Here is an 8,392-nt window from a genome sequence, read left to right on the forward strand (position 1 = left end):
GGAACTAATTGTAGATGTCCTCTCATACCACTTGTCTAAGTAGTGCCTAAAGCCAAATCCCCAAGTCCCAGTGGTTAATAAAGAGGACTTTCATAATCACCTGGTAGATGGGTCCCTGTGAACTTTGGACGTCCTAATGTATCTCTGAACTTAACTTGAGTGAATCTCTTTGAAACTGTTCTGAGAGTTCTTTCTAGTGTTAACATCTTTATCCCAGTCTTCAGAATTTTACATTTGAAGGGCTAAAAATAGAATACGATCTGTCCACTTGGGTCCTAGGCTTGATTTCAGTCATTTTACTCTAGGAGTTCTGTTGGATAAATGAAGATGTCCAGTGATTTTATGAGTTATCTGGACACTAGCAGTAGTTCATCTTTCACTTTTCTACCCTAACTACCCAAGCGAGTTAATTTCTTAGAAAAGACCTGCAGAGGAGAGGCAAGTCTGTTGTCCTGAATGTCCCCAGGAACCACCTCTCTTCCACTTTTAGCAATAAGCTGGACCGGCAGCTACAAGGCTCACCACTGATACTGCACAGATGTGCATGCCCTCGACAAACTGGAGGTCCAAACCCTGGATATTGGTCCTCCCAGCAAGGTGTTTCCCAGGCTAGGTGGCCCCTGTTCTTACACTGTTGGTTAACTGCATGCTCCCTGAATCCCCCCAGGTTCCCTACCAATAAGTAATGCAGCACAAGAGTGGGCTTCCTCTCCGGGAGAGCAATCCATGGACTGTCTAGCCATGATAAATTCAAGCACACGTCTCAGTGGGCTGTTAAGAGCTTTTGGGACTGTGTGCAATCTCTTGATTGCCTTCCCTGTTTTGTTTACTAACTCACGTTTTATGCCTGGACTGAGTTGCTAATGATGTCCCTACCTTAGTCTTTTTTTTTTTTTAATTAATTAATTAATTTATTTATTTATTTTTGGCTGTGTTGGGTCTTCATTGCTGCACGCAGGCTTTCTCTAGTTGTGGTGAGCAGGGGCTACTCTTCGTTGCGGTGCGCGGGCTTCTCATTGTGGTGGCTTCGCTTGTTGCGGAGCAAGGGCTCTAGGCGCGTGGGCTTCTGTAGTTGTGGTACGAGGGCGTAGTAGTTGTGGCGCACGGGCTTAGTTGCTCCGTTGCATGTGGGATCTTCCTGGACCAGGGCTTAAACCTGTGTCCCCTGCATTCGCAAGTGGATTCTTTACCACTGTGCCACCAGGGAAGTCCCCCTACCCTTAGTCTTGATGATTGTAGGGCTGGTTGGGAGAGGATGTGGTTCTTGGTCAACATCCTATTGGCCATGCTAGAACAGTGCCTGGATAAGTACTCAACAATTGTTTATCCATTGTTGTGTTCACTGCAAATGTCACACTGATAAAGTAAATCTATACTATGAAAGAATGAGACATGTCGATTTTATTGGCTTCCATAGGAAAACGAAAGAGAGAGTTTGTATCTAACAGAATACCGCAGGCAACTGGATGGAAATCTCTATTGGACCTTCTGTTCTTCCTTTATATTTCTCTTTTTGCATTAGCTCTTCCTTTTTAGTCTACTTTTCTAAAACAGTATTTTCAATATCCTCTATTGTCTTACCATTTTAGCTCTGTCCCCAAATTGTTTGTCCCCTGAACACAATAAAAGCCCTTCAGTTAAATGAACTGACATTGCCTAGATGGCAGATGAGCAACCAGCTACACGAGGCAAACATGATGGAGGAATTCAGCCCCTGCCCCAAGCAGTTTATCAGATTTTATCAGTTTATGAGATTATTCATCCACATTTTCCCCTTATTCATGCACACCTTCCTGTGTGCAAAGGACAAGCACAGGGATAATGTTGGTATAGGAGGGAGGCTTGTACTGCTAGGAAAAATAAATATTTTCTCCTTTTAATTGTAAACTGATAAATGGAAATGCCAAAATGGTGTCCTCAACCGTGGCCACTGACTTCCAGCATCTAAAGTAATTGAACGTCAACTCAATTTTGTCCTGTCTCAAATCATACAGCAGTGTAGGCCACCCTGTCTGTATTCGTCAGGGTTAATTCAGGGAAGCAGAACCTCCTATGAAATTATGAATTTATTTTAGTAATTAGGTCTTATACAATTGTGGGAGGAGCTGGGGAGGTAAAAGTCCAAATAAGGGTGCAAAATCATTAACCAGCCTTAATTGTGTTGCACAAGTCAGCTGGGGCTTTTGCAGGGAAAATGCATGTACTCTTGGGATTGTGCAAGGTGCTGATAGAGAAGTTGATGAGGAGTTTAGGTGCTTTGTGAGTTTTGCAGCCATGCGTCTGGCGTTGGAACTGAGATCAACGACTGTTGTTCAGCAGGGATGGTAACGGGGAAAAATAGCAGGGAGTGGGTGAGGGAAAAGGCAAGATAAACCGGAAACAATCAGCGCCTCCCTTTCTGTCACAATCACTGACTAAAGGGGATCTTTTAGAACTTGATGGCTGTTAAACTTCGCCTCCCCAACTTCATGTAACTTTCCTTTCAATCAACTCTAACACTGGAAATAAAGAAAACCATACAGGAAAGGAAATTCCAGAATGTAGTTCCCAGCATAACCAAGACTACAATAGAACAATCCAGCACACTCATGAGGAATCAGATTCTGGCTAACCTACCCCTTGCCATTGTTCGAGAAAGCTAGGTAAGTGGAGTTGGTAACCCTCAAGGTAAGGAATACCTGTTTCAAGGGAACACATGGCGCACTGGAAACATTTAGTTAACCCAGAAAATTGAGACTTTGAGGTGCTCTTTAGATGCCTGTGTGAGTGCATGTGTATACACACACACAGGCACATACACGCACAATCATTGATAAATCTACCTACCACAAATCCAACCACAGACTGTTCGGCACATATAACGTGTTTAATTCATATTTACTGAATGACTGAGGGAACACAACAAATCTACAAAATAAAAGTGTTTTATTTTTTTTGGTCCTAAAATAAGCACTCTCAATGTATACCACCAAATGACTTAGCTTAAAGCAGCCAGTACAGCGAGAAATTTGCTTATTACAAAGAGTAAATATACTTCATGCATCATCACCTGATGTTTGCCAAATATCATTGCTTCTCCTACATTGTTCCTATTCAAATCATCTTCAGCCTACATTTCTCCCTTTCTACTTTCCCAGCTGAATGGCTGCTTTATAGCTTTCACATTTATTTCTGATATATTTTTCTCATCTGTCTTTACCTCCCTTTCCCTTTTGCTTTTTTGCTTTTTTTTGGTTTTCCTTTGTTTTCACTTTTCTGTCTGCAACTCATGTGGCTTATTTTTCCTTTTATGATTGCCCCCAAATCAGAGAACCATTTTAATTGGAATGTTTTGATTTCACGGGGGAGAAAAATCACAGTGCATCTGCCAAAAAGTTGTCAGCTCTGGTTCCCGAGTGTGAGATTTCGGTTTTTCCACTCTGCTAACATACACATTGCCAATATTGTATCACACTGTTCTAACACTGGGGAGAAAATGGCAAAATGCAATTCCATCATCTTATGGTGGAGAAAGAAATACTTTTTATCTTACATGAGCAGTGAGTTCTTAGTCCTTTTTAATTTTTTTTCCACTCGGACAGTTGTATGTGACAGCTTTCAGATGGAGTTGTACCTGCAGAGTTTTAAAAGTCTATTTTGTTTTGTCTTTGTTCTCTTGGATTTTGCGATCTATGTCTGGTGCTGCTGTCTACAATGATGCTATATGGAGAAGAGAAATTCTGAAATGAGTAATGAAATTCAGATTTGACTCTCTATGCACTTGGAGGTATTTTTTATAGACTCAAAGGTCATTGGACCTGGAAAAATATATTAATCAAACCCTTGGTTTTTTACTACGTGCATGTAAAAATATTTGCATTGATTGATTTTTTAAAATTGTCAGCTAGTTGTTTTGCTTTTGAGGGGAAGGTACAATCTCTATCCTTTTAAGATATCTTATCTCCTAATAAAGGACACTCATTTCTACATTTTTTTTCCTAAGCCTTATCTCTAAGTATCAAAGAGTACATTTTGCAGTCCCTTCAAAACAAATTACAGCAATCTAGTTCAAACGTCGTATTGAAGAGATGATAAAAAGAATGACCACAGAAAGGTGGTCATTAAGAAACTTGCCCAGAGTTACTTAGCTATTTTGTGGAAGAGGCTACATTAGGAAAAATAAGAGCCGTACATATCAGACCCTGCTTAGTGAGGAGTATCAGACTTGCCGAAGTATGGGGTGAACAAAGCCACTGGCTCTAGAAGCTGAACAAGTCAACCTGCCAGCGTTTTCATTCAACATTATCTGGCATGTTTCCATGGTTACTGCATTAAAATTGTTGCTAGCTTTAGCTCCAGAGTCAACTTGTTTAAACTTATTCACTGGGTATCTTTGACATGTAAGTGAAAAATAAATTAACACTCATTAAAATGACCTTGTATTTATTTACAGGCAAATCGAATTGGATTTTTCATAGTTGTTTGTTTTATTTAGAAAACATATTGGTACTTTTCAGTTAGTTGAGAACCATATTCTTAACTTTAGTAAGAAGAGACCTTCTGTTTCACATAGTCTTCACGGTATGGACTACTGACTATGGACTATTGAGTATTATGAAATCCTCAAGGTTGGGTATCCCCCCACCATGCGAGAGAGTGGTGGACTTGTGTCTTTGAGTTTTGTAGCATCTGCTCTTGCAGACTCTGTGTGACATGTGGATGCGGGGAGTCTGGCCATGGAAAGTGTGTTGACGAGGGAGGGAAGGAGCCCGCCTCTGGCTCCAGCAGGGCTGTGATTCCCTGCAATGCCGGATCTAAGGAAGTAATATAGTTCAAGTCAGGGACACTCTTTGGACAAATATTTTGCTTCTGTAATAAAATAGTTACACTCGTGTAAATAAAATATTTACAAATCGTGCACCGGTAAGATGGATGTGGTCTGTTTTACAGTTTGAAAACATGGCCTTTTGATTCAGAGAGACCTGGGTTTAACCCCTAGCTCCTCATGTGGAAAATTTTAAATACAATGAATTAATAAGAAAAAACTAAGAAAAAAAAAAAGCTCTGCTTATATAAGCATAAGACGTCTCAGGAAGAATGTATAAGTCAAATACTCGTTGCCTCTGGGGAGGAGAAGCTAGTGGCTCAGAGACAGGATCTAGAGGGATACTTTATATCAGATACCTTTTAATGCACTTTGAATTTTGAATCATGAGAATGCATTACCATAAGTGAAGTAAAAACAATAGGGAAAAAAAAAAGGTCAGCTAAAGTCAAAGTAAAATAATAATAGTAATTTTGTTACAAAATAATAAAGCCTATCTTCCCTATTTCATTGTATAGCCGGAGTTAAAATTTGAAATCTTCATTTGTAGTGCTGAATTTCAGCTTTTTTAATTAAAAACTAAAGTCCAAGATGTTAACCAAAAAACACGTGCCACTAAGGTCAAATACATGTGCTTATACAAAATATGTCTATACAAACTCTACAAAAGATTATATGAAATAAAATTTTGAACAGAAAACTATGAATTATGAAAATAAAATCCTAGCTCTAGCACGAATCACCCTGTGGTCTTGGAAAAAGTATTTATTCTGTAATCTTCAATATTTCTATCTAACAATGAGTCTATAGTATTTATTTTATTGAGTTTTTATGAAGATAAAAGTGACATAACACGTATAGCTTCTTTACTCTAGGTGGCTTGGCCCATGGCAAGTACTCAGTAAGTCAGTGTAACTGGTAGTGTTGTTCTATTTAATATTATGATTCTATGTCAGAGCAGGAAAAGTGGCCAAGAGTCCTGGTGATGGTCATGGAGTCATATAACCACATTTAACCTTAAATCAAAACCTAGAGAAGTTGAGACTTGATCAACTCATGCAGTTAACTCCTGTGAGGGTTGAGAAGAAAGCCAGGATTCTCAATGACCAACTCAAAAGTTCTTTCTAATGAAGCAATCTGTTACTTAATGTGGTCTACACAGACCCTTACTTGTCAAAGTTTGGTCCAAGGACCACCAGCGAAAGCATCACATAGGGCCTTCTTAGAAATGCAGAAGCCTAGACCTACTGAATCAGAAGCTGCATTTTAACAGCTTGAATCCCCAGATGATTCATGTGCATCAACATCTAAACTGTTTTAGAAGCCCTGGTATAGACTACCCTTGAAATTTTGGTAATTGATGACAAAACAATAAATAAACGTCAGAAATTCAGTTCAAAATCAATAAGGTTATGTCAAAACAACTGACAGAGAAGTGAAAAATACCCCAGATCACTTGTGAGGCAAACAGGCTAGTTAGGTGGACGGATGGATGAAAAGAGAGACAACAGTCATAGAGAGTCACAGGGAGACACGCACGTGCACACACACACAACACACACACACATATATGTGTGTTCTGCGAAGAAAAGTATTGCACTAGCTTTAGAAGATAGTTCCATTTCAAATCAAATATAATATATTATTGCTATTTTTAGTTCAAATAACTATTTTGATTATTTCTTCTCTTGCATAATCTGTTGAAACAAACTGACTGGTTATTAGGATGTAAATTTGAACCCACTTTCAACTAAGTAAAATATGAAATCTATAAAAAATATGGTGTGGTCATGTGTTTATTACTAACTTACTAATTCACTAAATAATTCATTTCTCAATCAGTTATTATGACATTGTGTAAACACAAGTTGAATCTTCAGATACTACTCTTGTTGAAATTTTGAACAAAGGATAGACTTCTTAGATAGACTCTACGTGGGCACAAGAAAAGCCCAAGGAACATTTCCAGGGCCTGGAATGGTTGTGTAGAAGCAAAGGAACTAAACTCCAGAGCCAACAATCCAAAAAAGGGGGGACAAGAAGTGGAAGAAAAACAACCCAGCAGACAAGCTGCCTAAGAGGCTGGGCCAATAGATACAGGAAATCTTACATGCAAAACATTTCTAGAGGATGCACTTCCCTGCTGATTAGTAAGGTCAAGTGTGCAAGAGGCCAGCCGGCAGGTGAAGAGACAGACTCAAAACTTTCCTATTGGGGTGGAAAGATAGCTGCCTTCACAAAAAGCGTAAACAAACAAACAAAAAACAACCAGGGACACTTTTCTTTTCTAGACTAAGTAGGGAAAAGGATGCAATATTTTTTATACTGTGTAAATGGATCTTGTATCAAGCTAGAAGCCCTACTGGATGAACTAGAAACTAAATTCTACTGAACATCAGGCAATATAGAAAGAAAAATTGTAGGCTTTAGATTCAGATGGACGTAGGTTAGAATTCTGGTCCTGTCAATTTCTAGCTCTGGGAGATGCTAGATGGTTACATCACCTCTCTAACCCTCAGTATCTTTACTTACAAAAAGAAGTAATATGTATCTAGCAAAATTATTGTAAGAATTAATTGCTATATTATTTATTATAATAGATAGGCATAAGGCACTCAAAAATAGTAGTCATTACTACTGTGACTACTATCTTTGTCCACTGAGTTTTACAGTTTGAGGTACAGAAAAGTGTATGAATTACAAGTGTAGAGATGGATTAGTTATTACACAGCAAATACATTCATATAACCACCACTTAGATAAAAATAGAATCAACTCTCCTGCATCCTCCATGCCAACACAGATGTCATCACAATTCTTATTTTTAATACCAGAGATTAATTTTGCATGTATTTGAAATTTCTACAAATGTAGAAATTTATGCAATATGTCTTTTTTTTTTTAATTTCGCTTCTTTCACAAAATATTACACTTGTGAGGCTTATGCTATTGTATATAGCAGTGGTTCATTCACTTTCATCACTATATAGTATTTTATTTTAATGAATATTTATGCTGTTGATGAACATTTGAAATATTTCCAGGTTTTAGCTATTTACAAACAACGTTGCCCTGAAAATTTTCCTACTTGTCTTTGGTGACATATTTATACAATTCTATTCTATGCAAACTTAGGAATGAAATTGCTGGTCAATGGTATATGTGTATTTAATTTTAGGAAATGGTGCAAGACAATTTTTATAGGGATTTCTTCTCATTTACCCTCCTACCAACATATTATGAGAGTTCCTGTTTCTCTGAATCCTCAACAGCACTTGCTATTTTCAACTGTTTTAAGAAGTCAGCCATGTCTAGTGAGTATGTAATGATATCTTATGGTCTTTTAATTTGTATTTCACTAATAACTAATAAAGTTGAGCTCCTTTTAATATATTTGTTTACCATTTCAATATTTTCTTATGTAAAGTGCCTGTTGAAGTATTCAAATCTCTTCTTATTTTTCTTCTTTCCTTTTCTTGCCTCTTTCTTGCTGTTTAATTAAAATTTGTATATATTCAGGATACAAATAATCTGCAATTGAAGGAAAATATTAACAGTTTGTTTTGTGCCATTTTCTCTAGCCTCAGG

Source organism: Lipotes vexillifer, unplaced genomic scaffold (genome assembly GCF_000442215.2).
Source record: "Lipotes vexillifer unplaced genomic scaffold, Lipotes_vexillifer_v1.1 scaffold52, whole genome shotgun sequence".
In the NCBI taxonomy this organism is placed as follows: domain Eukaryota; kingdom Metazoa; phylum Chordata; class Mammalia; order Artiodactyla; family Lipotidae; genus Lipotes; species Lipotes vexillifer.